The sequence below is a fragment of the Chiloscyllium plagiosum genome, unplaced genomic scaffold, assembly GCF_037043375.1.
Source record: "Chiloscyllium plagiosum isolate Xiang-an unplaced genomic scaffold, Cpla_swu_hap1 HiC_scaffold_27, whole genome shotgun sequence".
NCBI lineage: Eukaryota > Metazoa > Chordata > Chondrichthyes > Orectolobiformes > Hemiscylliidae > Chiloscyllium > Chiloscyllium plagiosum.
Window position 1 is genome coordinate 80,199,086 of NW_028270165.1, and position 17,478 is coordinate 80,216,563.

Below are 17,478 nucleotides of genomic sequence, written 5' to 3' on the forward strand. Positions count from 1 at the left end.
CCCTGGTAATTGTAATTGTCTTCAGTTCCTCCTTCCCTTTCAGTTCCTGATTTCCAGCTAGTTCTAGGGTGTTACTTGTATCCTCTCTACTGAAGACAGATTCAAGCTCTTTTCAATTCATCTGCCATCTCTTTATCCTCCGTTATTGAATCCCCAGACTCATTTTTTACAGAACCAACACTTAGCTTTTCTTTAAAAAGTTAACAAAGTGACAAAACTTTCCTTCCTGTTTTTATATTTTTGGCTAACTTTCTAACTCTAATTGCTGTGCTCCTGCCTCCATTATTTCTGATGTTTGCCCCAGCTCTTAACTCTCGCATCAACCTGACTGCATATTCTATGGAACTGACCTTGGTTAAGTGTTGCAAAACACACAAAGGAAAATTTTTCATCTCCAGAAAGTCTTAGTACTGAACACGATAACATTCACTTTGAAATATTGTTCATTCAAGCTTCACAAGCACACCCTCCAAATTCAAAATCCCACAATGACACCCAGTTCTGTTATGATCTTTAATTTTGAAGAGAAATTTGAATATTCAGTGATTAACTGGAAGAACTGTTCACGAAATGTTCACATTTTTAAACAAAAAAAATCAACTGGATTAATTTAGCAGAATAGCATGTATGACCTTAAATTGTAAATCTAGTTTTGTTTTGAGTGACGGAGCAGATCCACACCAGATGAGGATCTAATATGTAGATTTAGGCTGTTGTCAGGAGCTTTTATTAAACACAAAATGGCATCTCAATATAAAGTAATATAAAACATGTCTTCAGACTGCAAATTAACACTGTGTTTAAAATGGCTAAAAGCTGCATTTCTGCATTCCTGAGCTAACTGAATCACAGATTAAGCAAACAATGCCTTCTTCATAGTATGGATCTAATTAAGCTAGATAGGACATGACTGACCATCCTAGCTAACCTTGAAGCACAGGTATGAGGAGATAATGCATGTGAAACAACATTGTTTCCCAGGAAATATCATTGGGTTAATCTGTTGTCCATTATGTAATTTTATTGGATTTACTCTGTAATTAAGACTGTACTGTCTCTTTAGAAACATATGAAAATTGATATTTTATTCCAAGTTAATCACGCAGTTTCTCCAAGGAACACAGAATCTTTTAATATCTGTCTTGCTGGACAAATCTTTGCCCGGCCATTACAAATTAAAGCGTGAAACCTTGCTGAAGCTTGCTGTTGATGTGACCAATCTCAGAACTGAGAGAGCCCTGCTGGGGGTTGAGATCTTCAACTCTCACTGTGCTTTTGGTGTGACCCATGATTACAGAGACTTCTGGGAACATAGAGGATTTGTAACCCCCATGGGGCAGATGAATAGTAATGCTGTTTTGTCCAATCAATATGGCAGCTTTCAAGATGTTCAGCTCATGCTGAGGCAATGGATACAGTCTCCAAAGGAATGAGCAGATGGATGCTGCTGCCAAGCAGGCACCCTGACACCCCAAACCTTTGGTCCCATTGGGTCCCCAGCAAAACCCGAATAGAGACAATATGGAGACAGGTATGCCAGGCCTGGGTAAGGGACTGAAATCACAGGGGAGGCCCCCTACTGAGCAGCACAAACTATGGCCTCAAATAGGGTACTCCCTCAATACTCAAACCGAAATGTGGGTGACCCCTGATGGACTGGTTTGTGTTCCTTCTTTGCTGCTGCCTTTTTCAATTGATTATGTGCATTATTGTACACATGTGGTTAAGGAGGGAATGGTTAATACTGTATTACAAACCTGGTGTCACCCAGATTTCCAGAAAGCAGCTAGGAAAAGAGCTGAAGCATGTTTAATTTGTAAACAAACAAGATGCATGGTTTAAGAGGGATGCCCTGAGGTTGTTAACCACCTCCTTGCCTGGTCAGCCTTTTTACTTGTCTACAACTTGTTTTTAGAGTCATAGAGATGTACAGCATGGAAACAGACCCTTTGGTCCAACCCGTCCATGCCGACCAGATATCCCAATCCAATCTAGTCCCACCTGCCAGCACCTGGCCCATATCCTTCCAAACTCTTCCTATTCATATACCCATCCAAATGCCTCTTAAATGTTGCAATTGTACCAGCCTCCACCATATTCTCTGGCAGCTCTTTTCATACACGTACCACTCTCTGCATGAAAATGTTGCCCCTTGAGTCTCTTTTATATCTTGCCTCTCTCAACCTAAACCTATGCCCTCGAGTTCTGGACTCCCCGACCCCAGGGAAAAGACTTGGTCTATTTATACTATCCATGCCCCTCATAATTTTGTAAACCATTATAAGGTCACCCCTCAGCCTCCGACGCTCCAGGGAAAACAGCCCCAGTCTGTTCAGTGTCTCCCTGTAGCTCAGATCCTCCAACCCTGGCAACATCCTTGTAAATCTTTTCTGAACCCTTTCAAGTTTCACAATATCTTTCTGATAGGAAGGAGACCAGAATTGCACGCAATATTCCAACAGTGGCCTAACCAATGTCCTGTACAGCCGTAACATGACCTCCCAACTTCTGTACTCAATACTCTGACCAATAAAGAAAAGCATACCAAATGCCTTCTTCACTATCCTATCTACCTACAAGTCCACTTTCAAGGAGCTATGAACCTGCACTCCAAGGTCTCTTTGTTCAGCAAGACTCCCTAGGACCTTACTATTAAGTAAATAAGTCCCGTTAAGGTTTGCTTTCCCAAAATGCAGCACTTCACATTTATCTGAATTAAACTTCATCTGTCACTTCTCAGCCCATCGGGTCCAGACCCTGTTGTAATCTGAGGTAACCCTCTTCGCTGTCCACTACATCTCCAATTTTGGTGGCATCTGCAAATTTACTAACTGTACCTCTTATGCTCGCATCCAAATCATTTATGTAAATGACAAAACGTAGAGGGCCCAGTACCGATCCTTGCGGCACTCCACTGGTCACAGGCCTCCAGTCTGAAAAATAACCCTCCACTGCCACCCTCTGTCTTCTACCTTTGAGCCTGTTCTGTAACCAAATGGCTAGTTCTACCTGTATTCCGTGAGATCTAACCTTACTAATCAGTCTCCCATGGGGAACCTTGTTGAATGCCTTACTGAAGTCCATATAGATCACATCTACTGCTCTGCCCTCATCTATCCTCTTTGTTACTTCTTCAGAAAAACTCAATCAAGTTTGTGAGACATGATTTCCCATGCACTAAGTCATGTTGACTATCCCTAATCAGTCCTTGCCTTTCCAAATACATGTACATCCTGTCCCTCAGGACTCCCTCCAACAACTTGCCCACCAATGACATCAGGCTTACTGGTCTATCACCCTTCTTAAACAGTAGAACCATGTTAGCCAAGCTCCAGTCTTCCGACACCTCACCTGTGACTATTGATGATAATATCTCAGCAACAGGCCCAGCAATCACTTCTCTAGCTTCCCACAGAGTTCTAGGCTACAGCGGATCAGGTCCTGGGGATTGATCCACCTTTATGTTTCAAGACATCTAACACTTCCTCTTCTGTATTTTAGGGTGTAGGTTAGGGTGGATTAGCCATGGGAAATATGGAGAAAGGGGTTAGGTATGGGTGGGATGCTCTTCAGAGGGCCAGTGTGTAATAGATGGGCTGAATGGCCTGCTTCCACATTGTTGGGATTCTATGACCCTCCCCACAAAGGAGCATTTTATTGGCATCTATCCTGTCAAGCCCCTTTCAGAATTCTACTGGTTTCAATAAGATCACTTCTGGTTCATAGAGGTAGACAGCACAGAAACAGACCCTTCGGTCCAACCCATCCATACCGACCAGGATTCCCAAAATAACTAGTCCCACTTACTTACATTTGGCCCATATCCTTCTAAACCTTTCTATTCATGTACCCATCTGGATTTCGCTTAAATGTTGTAACTGTCCCCGCATCTACCACTTCCTCAGCAAGTTCATTCCATATGCAAACCACCCTGTACCAAAACGTTGTCCCTCAGGCTCCTTTTAAATTTCTCTCCCCTCACTTTTAAAAATATGCCTCCTAGTTTTGAGCACCTCTACACTAAGGAAGAGCCCTTTGCTATTCACCTTACCTCCACTTCTCATGGTTTTATAAATCTCAATGACATCACCACTCAACCTCTTGCACTTCAGTGAAAAGTGTCCCAGTCTCTGCTTATAACTCAAACTCTCCAGTCCTTACAACCTCCTGGTAAATCTTTATTAAACCCTCTCTAATAGTATTCTTCCTATTACAGGGCCACCAGAACTGTACTGAGTACTCTGAAAGTGGCCTCACCAACATCCTGTACAACCTCAACATGATGTCCCATCCCCTATACTCAATGGTGTGAACAATGAAGGCAAGTGTGCTAAACACCTTCTTAACCACCCTGTCTCCTAGTGATGCAGCTATGCACCTGAATCCTCCCATGTCTCTGTTCTCCAACAAGGCTCAAGGCCCTACCATCACCTGTATAGGTCCATCCTTCCTTGTTTCAGCAAAATGCAACCCCCTGCTTTTATTCATACTTCTCTCATACGTATACACACACATACACCCCCCAACACTCTCACAGGCTTATACTCTATACAAAGCATGCACACAAACTCACATGCACACACACAAATAACTCCAAGAAGTGAATTTGAATTGGCAGAACTATTTGCAGGTGCATTCTACTTTGCTCAAAGAAGTGCAGAAACTGCAGGCAGTCAATCCATGTAATATTTTATAAATTCCTACTTTGGAACTAGAACCAGTCTGATCCAAGATTGGGGTGTGACAGGCTCGAACCTCACACATTTAATGCATTGTCTGAGCTGTAAGCATTTTTTAAAATAAAACCTTAAGTCATCTCAAGAACGTAACTGAAAAGATGTTCTGGGATTTACAGATTAATGAACCAAAACCCGCAATCCATTCTCAAAGATGGAAGACTGAACAGCAATCTAGGTTTATTCAGTATATCCTATCAGTTGCATGACACTGTGAGCTTTTGCTATCAATTCTGTGTCTTTTGATCCGGCTCCACAGCTACCCGATGAAGCAGCAGCGCTCTGAAAGCTAGTGCTTCCAAATAAACCTGTTGGACTATAACCTGGTGTTGTGTGATTTTTCACTTTACCCAGGCCAAGTCCACCACCGGCTCCTCCACATCGTTTCCATTGAACACAGCCCACACCTCCCGATGCTGCCAGTAAACTTTACAACGCCGATGAAATGATGCACTCTACAATCCTGAAAAACTTACAATTTCTAATGATACTGGCTCATTCACTGCTCCATCTGATAGACAACATTGGAAGCTTAGTGCAGGAGGCTGAAAGAAATGAGCAGCTTTAAAACAAAACCTCTTGGAGCTCAAAGCTTTCAATGAGAGTCTGAGCCCGGCGGTAAGTTCAGATAACTTTTATTGCAACCCAACTTTGTTACAGCTTCAGATCCCCCTGCAAAAAGGCAGAGAAAAAGTTGCTGCTTTTTAAACAGCTCAAGGTCAAAGTACATGCATTTCCCCCCCCCCCCCACCACCTCACATGCTTTATTATTGGTTAGCACCCAGTCATCCCTTTGTAATTGGATCCTTGGTCCAGCTGTAACCCAGAGGAAGTATTGCCTCACTCAATAATTTCAATCCATACTCTGTCTCCAAGTAAGTTTCTCCCCTCTCATTTGCCGAGTGAGGAGGGGTGGGGCAGTGTAGAGTCAACCACACTGCTATGAACCTGGAGTCATGTGTAGGCCAGACCAGGTTAAGGATGCAACTTGGCCATCACTGTTTCAATTCCCCTACAGGTGAACTCGCTGGTGCCTCCGCAGGGCGGAGGAGCAGGTGTAAGCCTTCTTGCACTGACAACAGGTGAACAGCCTCTCACCTGTGTGGACCCGCCGGTGGGTCAGCAGGGTGGAGGAATTGCTGAAGGCCTTCCCACACACGGGGAAGGGAACGGCCTCTCCCCGGTGTGGCTGCGCCGATGAGAGTCCACGGTAGATGGGAAACAGAAGCTTTTCCCGCAGTCATCACACTTCCATCGTTTCTCCAAAAGGTGGGATTCCTCGGGTTTCTCCATTGCCGACGCTTCAGTTACACACAAACACGCATACAAGCCCCTCCCTGGCATCAATTCCTCTTTCCAGGCTGTATAGCGGTTACACGCTCCACACTCAGTGCGCTGTAGGGTCTCTCATCCAGTCCCACTGATGCTGAAAACGTACCCAAACAGGAACCAAAAAGCTTTGCTCCTTCTCGCAGTATTACAGTTGAAAATTGTTGCGGTCCGAATGTCTGTCAGACAGTGATGTCAAAGTGAGGTCTGCAGACGCTGGAGAGTCAGTGTCGAAATGTGTGGCATTGGAAAATCACAGCAGATCAGGCAGCATCCGAGGAGCAGGAGAGTCAATGTTTCAGGCATAAGCCCTTCATCTGTTGACTTTGAATCTTCTGACTTCAGATATTCAAATACTCTGCAAAAAGAGATTACAAAAGTCATCACTATCAGTGCAGGGTAGAAATTCAGAACAAGCAATTCTACTTTCTGTGGAATATTCTTTTGTTATTCCACAAAATTGAAAGCACCATCCCACTCTCCCTTCCCCTCTGTTCTCACTCTGCTCTAACTAATTCTCCTGAAGGTGCTGATTCAGGATCTTACAGGGGCAGAAAAAGCAAAAACATCAAGACTGACATCTCTCTGAATTTTGGATACCTCCACCTGAAAGTTAATATCTTTCACAACACTGGGATCCTGCTGAGAGTGAGCAGGTCTGATTTTGGGAAGTAAACAAAAAGTGTCAATTCAGGGTGAACCTGCAATGCAGCTTCTTGAGGAAGGACCAGACGCAAAATGGTCAATGACCCCGAGAAGGTGGGAGCAAACGGAGACATCAAGGCATTAACACTGACACACTTCAGTCAAACTCTTCTGCTCCCAGTCAGGGCAAAACATGCTCTGAAAGTCCAGCCTTCACAACCACAATTCTGCTTTCACCGAGGACAATTAGAGTCACACAGCACGGAAACAGACTCATTGGCCCAATCTGCCCAGATATCCTAAATTAATCTAGTCATGTTTGCCATCACTTGGCCCCTATATGGGCCGGGTGCTGACAGCTGGGACTAAATTGGGTTGGCTATCTTGTCAGCAAGGACGAGTTGGACCGAAGGGTCTGTTTCTGTGCTGTACATCTCTATGACTCCAGTCACATTTGCCATCACTTGGCCCCGATCCACTGAACCCTTTGTATTCATACACCCATCCAGATACCTTTTAACTGTTGGAATTCTAGCAGTCCCCACAACTTCCTCTGGCAGCTCATTCCATAAAAGCACCACCCTTTTCATGAAAAAGTTGCCACTGAGGTCTCTTTTACATCTCCCCACTGCCCTCACCCTGAACCTATGACCCTCCAGTTTGGGACTTTCCCATCCCAAGGGAAAGACCTTGTCTATTTACCCTATCCATACCCCTCATGATTTTATAAAAGTCTCAGACTCTGGCGCGATGGGAAAACAGCCCCACCCCATCCTTCTGTCCCTCCTCGCCCGGGTAATTAAGACACATACCTGAGTTTGCGGAGTCTGCTGCCTCCCTGGATTCACTCCAGTTGCCACAAGTGAACAGATTCCCCCCACACACTCCCAGGATGAAGATTTGCCGAGAGGGAGGGAGTTTCATGCAAACTGACAGGGCCACTTCCGCGTTGTGGCGCCTTCAATGGGTCAGGGGTGGGGTAGGGAATGGGAAAAGGGACGAGAGGAAGGGGTGGGTCGCGGCCGACTGGCTGGCTAGCCCGCACTGCCCTGCATAGTTTGCAGGAATTCCTTCCCTTCACAGAATCCCCACAGTGTGGAAGGAGGCCACTCGGCCCGACGAGTTCACACTGACCCACCCACATCCCTGCACCTGTTGCTCTACTCCCTGACTATCACACCTAACCTGCACATCCCTGGGCACTATGGGTAATGTAGCATAGCAATTCCCCCCTAACCTGGACAAAGTTAAAAATCACACAACACCAGGTTATAGTCCAACAGGTTTATTTAGAAGCACTAGCTTTTGGAGCGCTGTTCCTTCATCAAGTGGTTGTGGAGAATAAAATAATAAGACACAGAATTTATAGAAAAACATGACAGTGTCCTGCCACTGAAATGATACATTGAACAAACCTGGATTGTTAAGTCTTTCATCTTTTCAAAAGGGTTGCAGGTATCATTAATATGCAAATCCCAGAACTTCCTGGAAAGCACCTTATCAAGCGAACTTAAAGTTTTAGAACAAAAAGTGACATTTGAGCTCAGCTCTGCAAATGTGCATTTATTCCCGTGAACTTGTGTGTGTGGGTGCGCGCGCATGAGAGAGAAAGTGTCTATTTCCATCCTGTATGTCTCTGTCTATTTGAGAACAGGTGCCTTACTTCTGTTGGTGTAAATATTGTTGTAAATCATAGCTGGGTTCTCATAGTTAGATGTAAGGGAGAGAGAATTCCTCAAGTAGGATAGTATAAGAATCCTGGGAGAGCCCCATTTGTGGTCCACTTTCTCATGAACAAACATTAAACACGAGCACCTAAGTCATTTCTAATTTGGTTTCATTTTTCTTGTGAGATCCCCTGCTGTGATTACACTGTGCCTGGATGGCTGACAGGCTGGGAGATTGTAGGTTGGGGCTCGGTTGACTGAATGCTTTATTGTTCCAGAAGGTGAAAAAGGGGACAAAGCTTCAGCAGAAATCCAGCAGAGCTGAGCACAGACCGACATACTCCTTGGGAACAAGGAGATCAACAGTGGACAGACACACCAGGCCCTGAAACCCGAGCTGACATCAGACTACCATGCGATCAGTGCTTTGATTAGCAGTGCCAACCCTCTACCTTTACCAAGCTACCCATTACACAACACCCTCAATATACAGAATCTAATCCTTGCCATCCTAAAGCCATGTCTCTGTAAGGAGTCTCAGACCATAATTATTCACTTCAATGTGTGCAGTCAATTCATTCAATTTTGTTACAATGCGGCACACGTTCAGACTCACCGTTTCAATTTTTGTGATCTTTAGAATCCTGGTACATTTTGCTGGTACATTTACTCTCCTTGTCCCTTTCTCTAATGTTCATTTCCCACATCACCTTGATTTGATTTGAATTGGCCATGCTAAATTGCCTATAATGATGACGGATGTGCAGGTTAGGTGGGTTAGCCATGGGAAATGCAGGGTTACACAGTTACCTAGTAATAGAAGCAGGAGAAGGCCATTTGGCCCATCCAACCTGCTCCGCCATTCATTAAGATCATGGCTGATCTATTCATCATCTGAGATCCTCCTCCCTGCATTGTCCCAACTACCCTTAATTCCCCTACCATTGCAAAAATCCATCCAACTGTGTCTTGAACATACTTAATGAATCTGTCTCTACTGCTTCCTGGGGCAGAGAATTCCATAGATTCACTACACTCCAGGAAAAGCAGTTCCTCCTCAACTCTGTCCTAAATCTACTCCTCCTAATCTTGAGCCTGGTTTCATTCACCAGCAGAAATGACTCATTAAGTAGAGCTTCATCCTCACAGTGCAATGAATTCCCACTTTGCACCAAAACCTCGGATTTACTCACTCACTCAGTTGCTGTCTCACAAATGCAAGATTTCATTGTAACTTCTTCTGCTCCCATTAAGGGCAAACATCTTTGAAAGCTCCTCTTAAACTCCAGCCTTCACAGTCACACTTCTGCTCTCACTGAAGATGATTAGAGTTATATAGAACCGAATCAGACCCTTTGTCCATTCACATATCATTCCTGATGAAGTGCTCGGGACCGAAATGTCGACTCTCATGGTCCTCAGATGCTGCCTGACCTACTGCCTTTTTCTAGCACCACACTTTGCCTCTGATCTCCAGCATCTGCAGTTCTCACTTTCTCCACATCCCAAAGTATCACCATTTAAACAATACACTGTCTTTCTGCTTTTTTTTCCATAGCAAAGGCTATAACTTCACATTGTGGGACAGCATTTGCCACGTGTTTGCAAATTGTGGTCTTCCCTGCTTCGGGGAGACTGAGCATAAACTTGGGGAACGGATTGGCGAGCATCACAGCTGGGTCCGCAGAGGCTGACAAGAGCTCCCAGTCACCATCAATTTTAATTCCCCTTCCCACTCCCTTTCTGACAAGAACATCATAGGCTTCCTCTATTGCCACAACGAACCAAACCGCAAATTAGGGAACAACACCCCATCGTCCGCCCGGGCAGCCTACAGCCTGCAGGACCCAACCTCGAGTTCTCCAATTTCAAATAACCTCCCTTTCCATCCCCCGACTCCCTTCTCAGCCCCTTGCCCCTCACTACCACTCCTTCCTGCCACCAACCTGATTTCTTCTACCCACTGACTAATCAGGCCATACCCTCTCCCTATCTTCACCTATCCCCACTTTAGCCTTAGCCCCAGCCCCAGCCCCAGCCCCAGCCCCAGCCCCATCCCCAGTCCTGAGGAAGGGTTACACCCGAAACATCGACTTCTCCACCTCCTGATGCTGCCTGATTTGCTGTGTCCTTCCAGCCTCCTGCCTGTCTATTTTGCCAATTGAGACACAGACCTGGACCACGTTTCCAGAGTCTGTTCCCTCCCTGGGTTCACCCCCTTTCCTTTCAGTTGCTGCAAGCCAACAATTGAACTCCGGAACAAATAGAAATGGAAAAGGAGGCGAGAAAAAAAAGTGCCGTACTCACAGATCTCAGACAGAGGAAGGAGTTTGCAGTCTGGGTGAAGCTCAATGTTGATTCAGAAAGAGAGGAGAAGGAGTAGCAGCTTCAGAAACTCATGGTCCAACTTCCGCATTCAGACAATGGGGTGGCTCTGATTGGCAGGAGGACCAGTTTTGTTTTGGTCCTCCACGGTTCCCTATTGGACCATCAAAGGAAGGTCGCGCACCATTTTTTGCGGAAAGCGATGAGGATGCCCAGTGTTTAGCTGACACCGGTGGGTATGTGCACTGCGTTACTGACACCGGAAAACATGCGCAGTATGCTCACTAGGGATGCTGGTGTTTCTTGGAGAAAGTGAGGACTGCAGGTGCTGGAGACCAGAGTTGAAAAGTGTGGTGCTGGAAAAAGACAGCAGGCCAGGCAGCATCTGAGGAGCAGGAGAATCGACGTTTCGGGCATAAGATTCCTGAAGAAGGGCTTATGCCCGAAACGTCGATTCTCCTGCTCCTCGGATGCTGCCTGGCCTGCTGTGTTTTTCCAGCACCACACTTTTCAATGCTGGTGTTTCGGTCAGATGTTAAGAGTCCAAATGCCAATAGGAAAAAAGGGGTAGAGCCACAATTTGTTTTTCCCTGTGATTCGACATTGTATTACTTTTGCATTCTGTCTGGCTGCTCAACTTTGGTATGTCTTTTCCCCAGGTTTACCCCGAGTCCAGAAGTGGAGGGCATGGGTTTAGGGTGAGAGGGGAAAGATTTCTGAGGGGTAACCTTTTTGCACAGACGCTGGTGCGTGTCAGCCAGAGGAAGTGGTGGAGGCTAGTACAATGATAATATTTAAAATGCATCTGGATGGGGATATGAATAGGACAGATTCAGAGGGATAAGGGGCCAAATGCTGGCAAATGGGTCACTAGATTAATTTAGGATATCTGGTCGGCATAGACCGAAGGGTATGTTTCTGTGCTCTGTGACGCTATTTCTAGATAGTTGGAACCAACTTCACAAGATGAGGACTAGGCCATTCACCCCTTACAGTCAAGATCAGAGTGGTGCTGGAAATGCACAGCAGGTCAGGCAGCATCCAAGGAGCAGGAACATCAATGTTTCAGGCAAAAGCCTCAAATGCTGCCTGACCGGCTGTGCTTTTCCAGCACCACTCTAATCTTGACTCTAATCTCCAGCATCCGCAATGCTCACCTTCGCCCATTCACCCCTTCCAGCCTCTCCTGAGCAGTGGCCTGACTGCGCTTATTTCAGTGAAAGTTTCAGAAAGATTTCAGCAGCTCTTTTAAAAAACTTGAACGTGCTTTCTCACTTTAATGATGTTTCTGAATATATTTTAGGTATTCTCAATTTTGAAGATCAGCCATTTCTCACCCCTCCTGACTCCCAGGCAGAGTCATTACTATCCATTATCTCCCTCTCTCTGTCCTTTGAAAGGTTTGATACAGTGGTCAAAGATGGTTCGAGGCTCGAGAAAGGACGGGTGTGGTGGGGGCTGGGGAGAAAAGCGACTGAATGGATGGGGGACAGAGAGAGAGAAAATGGACGGGGGGCAGAGGGTGGGGGTAGAGAGAGACTAGAGGGTACAGAGAGAGAGAATGAGTGGGGTTGATAGAGAAATTGGGTGGGGGAGAGAGAGTGGGCGTGGCGGAGAAGTGGGAGATGGCACAGGACAGGGTGACACTAGGCACACAGATACACAAGGTGGCCACTGAGCCATCAGTTGGCCAACTTGGCACACAAGATGGCCGCCGGATCACAATATGGAGAGAAACAGCAGAGCTGATACAACACTGCCTGGGGCCACCAGAATGCCAGCACAATGGACTCACAACCCAGGTGATTAGTTTAAGGCGGGTGGGGGAGAGAATACACATGAGTAATGAACACTGCCCACCGAAGTGTCTGGGTCCAGCCAACACCTCTTATAGAAGTGCTAACAGCATGATACAGACTCAATACCAAATGCTAATAGCCAGGGCTGCAGGAATCCTCCTTCTCAGGAAGAGCAATTAGCGCCCATTACTACAACAATGGATTTCCATGCAGACATTGAAATGGACAATGTCTGCACTGAAACTGACAACGACTGTGCGGAAATTAACAAAGGCTGTGCTGGAACTGACAAAGACTGTACCGAAACTATCAACGATTCTACAATGATTACCATAAACAAATCATGTTACAAAGACAATAATCTCATCCCTGACCGATTGTATCATAAGATGTATAAAGGTTTCTTGACGTGTGCTCTGGATCGAGAGAAGTCTCGCAGCTGACACTGTGCTGTTGGTGTCTTTCTCTCCCCTCACCCTGATGGCCACCTTTGTGTGTGGCTGCATCAAGCTGTGCGTGGATCCCCAGTACGCAAACACCAAGTGTCACTACGTATTGAGGTTCTACCTGTCCCCGGTGTTGCGAAAGTTGGGCCTCGCTGCCACGGAACACTCCGAGTAGTTGGACCGTTCCGTATCACCTGTCCTTCATGGAGAAGTTTGTGAAGAAAAACACCTTTGACCACAAGTCCATCAGGAAGTGGTCAGCACGTAGTGTCCTTGAGACCCTTTGGGAAAAGGAGAGGGCGGATTCTATCGAGCGGTTCCCTGAGCAGACTGTCAAAGCCATTTGGCAGAATGCCTCATCACCAGAACTTTCCAACAAGCACCAAGACATGGCTTGGCTGGTGGTGAAAAGGGCTCTGCCTGTGAGATCCTTTATGCATGCCCAGACTCTCAGCCGCACCGCATGCTGCCCTCGAAGCGGCTGCGGGGGGGGACGAGACTGTCACACACCTCCTTCTGGAATGTGCCTATGCAGAAGAAGTCTGGAGAGGAATGCAGTGGTGTTTGTCGAGGTTCGTCCCGAGCAGTGCCATGACGCGGGATTCCGTGCTCTACGGCCTGTTCCCAGGGACACACACCGAGACGAACATCAACTGTGCCTGGAGGATCATCAACTCGGTGAAGGACGCTCTCTGGGTGGTCCGAAACCTGTTGATCTTCCAGCTGAAGGAGTTGACCCTGTCTGAGTGTTGCAGACTGGCACATTCCAAGGTCCAGGAATATGTGTTGAGGGACGCACTGAAGCTTGGGGCAGCTGCCACCAAGGCGCAGTGGGGAAAGACCACCGTGTAACATCTGCCTGCCTAAAGAAGAACAGGGGGCCCATGCAGTCATTTGGGCTCTGCTGACGCCTCAGCTAAAAATGTAATCGTACCGACCTGTAAACAGGAATGATTACTCTGTTTTCGGAATGCAAACAAATGGAATGTTTACATATGTATGGCATGTCCAGTTGTACAGATCACCAAAGTATTTTATGAACAAAGTATATTTTTGAAATAAAAAAAAATTCTGTTCTTAACAGGGCACCCACTCAGTAGGTGGGTCTTGATGAAGCCACAGCTAAATAATAAGAGACTGGATGGTTAATAAAGGGAACTGTAAATAGGATTTCTGTAAATTCAATTAATTTAATCTGTTCTTTGTAATGTGAAGACATGCAATGTATATATCTATGAACGACATGACAAATTGTACAAGTACCAAAGATTTATTTCTATGAATAAAGTATATTTTGAAATAAAAAAAAGTGCTTCTCTCCCCGGAGCCCCGGTATTTCCTTGTGCAATAAACTCTGTCATTGAACCCCAATTCTGACTCCGAGCCTGGTGTATTTCAGGGGAGAGAGAATGGGTGGGGTGGCAGATGGTGGGGGGAGCGAGAGAGAGAGAATGGATGGTGGGGGCTGGAAGAATGGACATGGACAGAGGGTGGGATGAGAGAGAATAGATGGGTGTAGAAGGTGGGGAGATGGACTAGACAGGGGCTGAGGAATGAAACGACAGGGGTACAGAGAGTTGCATGAGAGAGAATGGACAGGGTGTTTGTAGTATAGAGGAAGAATGGGCAAGAACCTGGGATGGAGAGAGAATGGACAAGGGGCGCTGTGGTTGGTGGTGGGAATGGACAGGGGGAGCTGTGGGTGGTGGGAGGAAAGAACGGGGGTGCTGTGAGTGGTGAGGGAGAATGGATAGGGGGCGCTGGAGTGGCGGGGAAGAAATGGACAGGGAGCGCTGTGTGTGGCGGGGGCGAATGGACAGGGGGCGGTGTGTGTGGCCAAGATCAAAAAGGTTGATGACAGTCAACACTTATCAGATTGTTTCCCGAACAAAAAAACTTGCACTGGAGACTCCCAGAAGAGGGGTGTTGCATCTGTATTCCTTCAATTAGTTTTGAAATATTGTTGTGTATCTGAATTGTTCAGGGATACCTGGTACATAGAGAGATGGCTTTGGTTGTTGGAGGTCAGTCATCTCAGTTCCAGAACGTCTCTGCAGGAATTCATAGGGTAGTGTCTTCTTAGGCTCAACCATCTTCATCAATGACCGTCCTCCATCATAAGGTCAGAGGTGGAGATATTCGCCAATAATTGCACAATGTTCAGCACGATTCACAACTCCTCACAAACTGAAGCAGTTCAGTTTGAAATGCAACAAGATCTTCACAATATCCAATGGGCTCAGGAGTGGCAAGTAACATTTATGCCACGCCAATGCCAAACAATGACTCATCCCCAAAAGAGAGAATCTGACAACTGCCCCGTGATATTCAACAGTGTTACTGTCACTAAACACCCCACTATCAACATCCTTGGGGTTTACCATTGACCAGAAACTCAACTAGACTAATCACAGACACAATGGCAACAAGAGCAGGCAACAGGTCAGGCATACTGTGACTCCCCAAACCCTGCCCATCTTCTACAAATCACAAGTCTGCAGTGTAATAGAATACTCTCCCACCAGCTTGGATGGGTGCAGCTTCAACAACATTCAAAAAGCTTGATACCATCCAGGACAAATGCTTGATTGGCACCATCTCCACATACATCCACTCCCTCTGCCCCACTGTTCAGAAGCAGGAGTGTGTACGATCTACAAGACACAACACTGAAATTCACTAAAGATCCTTAGAAAATGCCTTCCAAACCAACAACCACTTCCTCTAGAACGACCAGGGCAACAGATACTTGGGAACACAACCTCTTGCAAGTACCCCTCCAAGCCACTCACCATCTTGACTTGGAAATATATTGCTGCTCCTTCAGTGTTTCTGGGTCTAAATCCTGGAATACCCTCCGTAAGGACATGATGGGTCACCGGACAGCGTGTGGACCACAGCAGTTGAAGAAGGCAGGTCACCATCACCTTCTCAAGGGGAACTAAATGCTGGCCAGCCAGCAATGCTCATGTACCACGAGTAACTTTTAATAAATGATTGAAACGGAGGATTGGAAACTGCAAACTAAAAAAAACAACCTTCAGGTGGAGCAGACGTCGGGCTTTGATTCGGTCCTTATTTGAGGACAGATAAAGAGTGTTATACTGACACTGAACTGGAAATAGAGAGTTAAACACCTGTAGTGTTTCACTCAGTGTATCAATCGAAAATCGATTAAAGATTAGGTCTTGACGTGTTCATCATTAACACATAAAAAAGGACGGTTAAGACAGCATATGGGACTCTTGATTTCACGTCTTTAATGGCTGTTGTAGGACCCACAATCCCATGCGATCCAGAAACCGCTCTTTGGGCCGTGAGCAGTGTTCATGGTGCGCATGTGTGAGCTCGGAATGGGGCCCCGCCCCTCGTCGTTCGGATGGACGGGGAGACCAATCTTTGGGAAACCCGAAAGGACCGGAAGGGGCCTGGTCCTCCTGCCAATCAGAGTCGTCCCCCCCCCCCCGCCATTGTCTGAATGCGGAAGTTCGACCATGAGCTTCTGAAGTTGCTGTTGCTCCTCTCTCTCTGAATGAAGATTGAGCTTCAGTCCAGACTGCATCTTCCTTCCTCTGTTTAACATCTGGGAGTACCGCACTCTCTTTTCTCGCCCTCTTTCCCATTTCTTTTCTCATCCTTGGGTTCAGCTGTTGGTTTGTAGGAGCTGAGGGAAAAAGAAAGTCAATCGAGGTGAAGGGACAGACTCTGGAAAAGGTTGGTCTAGATCTGTGTCTATTAATGTTTAACAGGCTTTGTTTCGTGAGCTTGATACATTCACTTGTCTGGCAAAAAAGGATGGCGTCTTGATCCATGTTGGGGATGGAAGTGGATTATGCTGTGGGTGACTTACTCGTAGTAGACCAATAAGTATTAGATAAGTAATCATGACACACAAACCTTGGGTTATTGACTGTCTATTTGGGAGCTCACAAGTCACTCCGACGAGTAACAGAGAGTTGTATGATTATATAGGTTACAATCATTTAACAATTAACAAACTGTTAATTGCAGGAATTTGAGGAACCTAAGTCACTTTGCCCAGCGACACAGTGTCTGGATAGTGTTGGTTAGTAGCTGATAAGTATACAATAGGTCCTTGCAAAGAGAAGGATATTCCCACGCAAGGAAATAATTTGGTTATCAGGTAGCAGTACAACTGCAAGGCTTAGTGTCTCTGTTAAGTCAGGGAATTAAAGGTAGTTGGGACAATGCAGGGAAGAGGAGCTTAGACAATGGATGCATCAGCCCTGATCTTAATGTAGGCTGGAAGGGCCAAATGGCCTACTCCTGCTTCTATTACTATGAAACTATAACCCTGCATTTCCCATGGTTAACCCACTTAACCTGCATATCCCTGGGCACTGTGGGCAATTTAGCATGGCCAATCCAAATCAAGACCGGTGAGTAATGTCGTGATGTGGAGCCAGAGGGTGGGTAGGCCACCCTGATGCCAGTCGCCCTGAAAGCTAGACGGTGGGTAGGCTGTTCTGAGCACTGTCATCCTGATAAGGGGTAATCAGGATGGGCTATC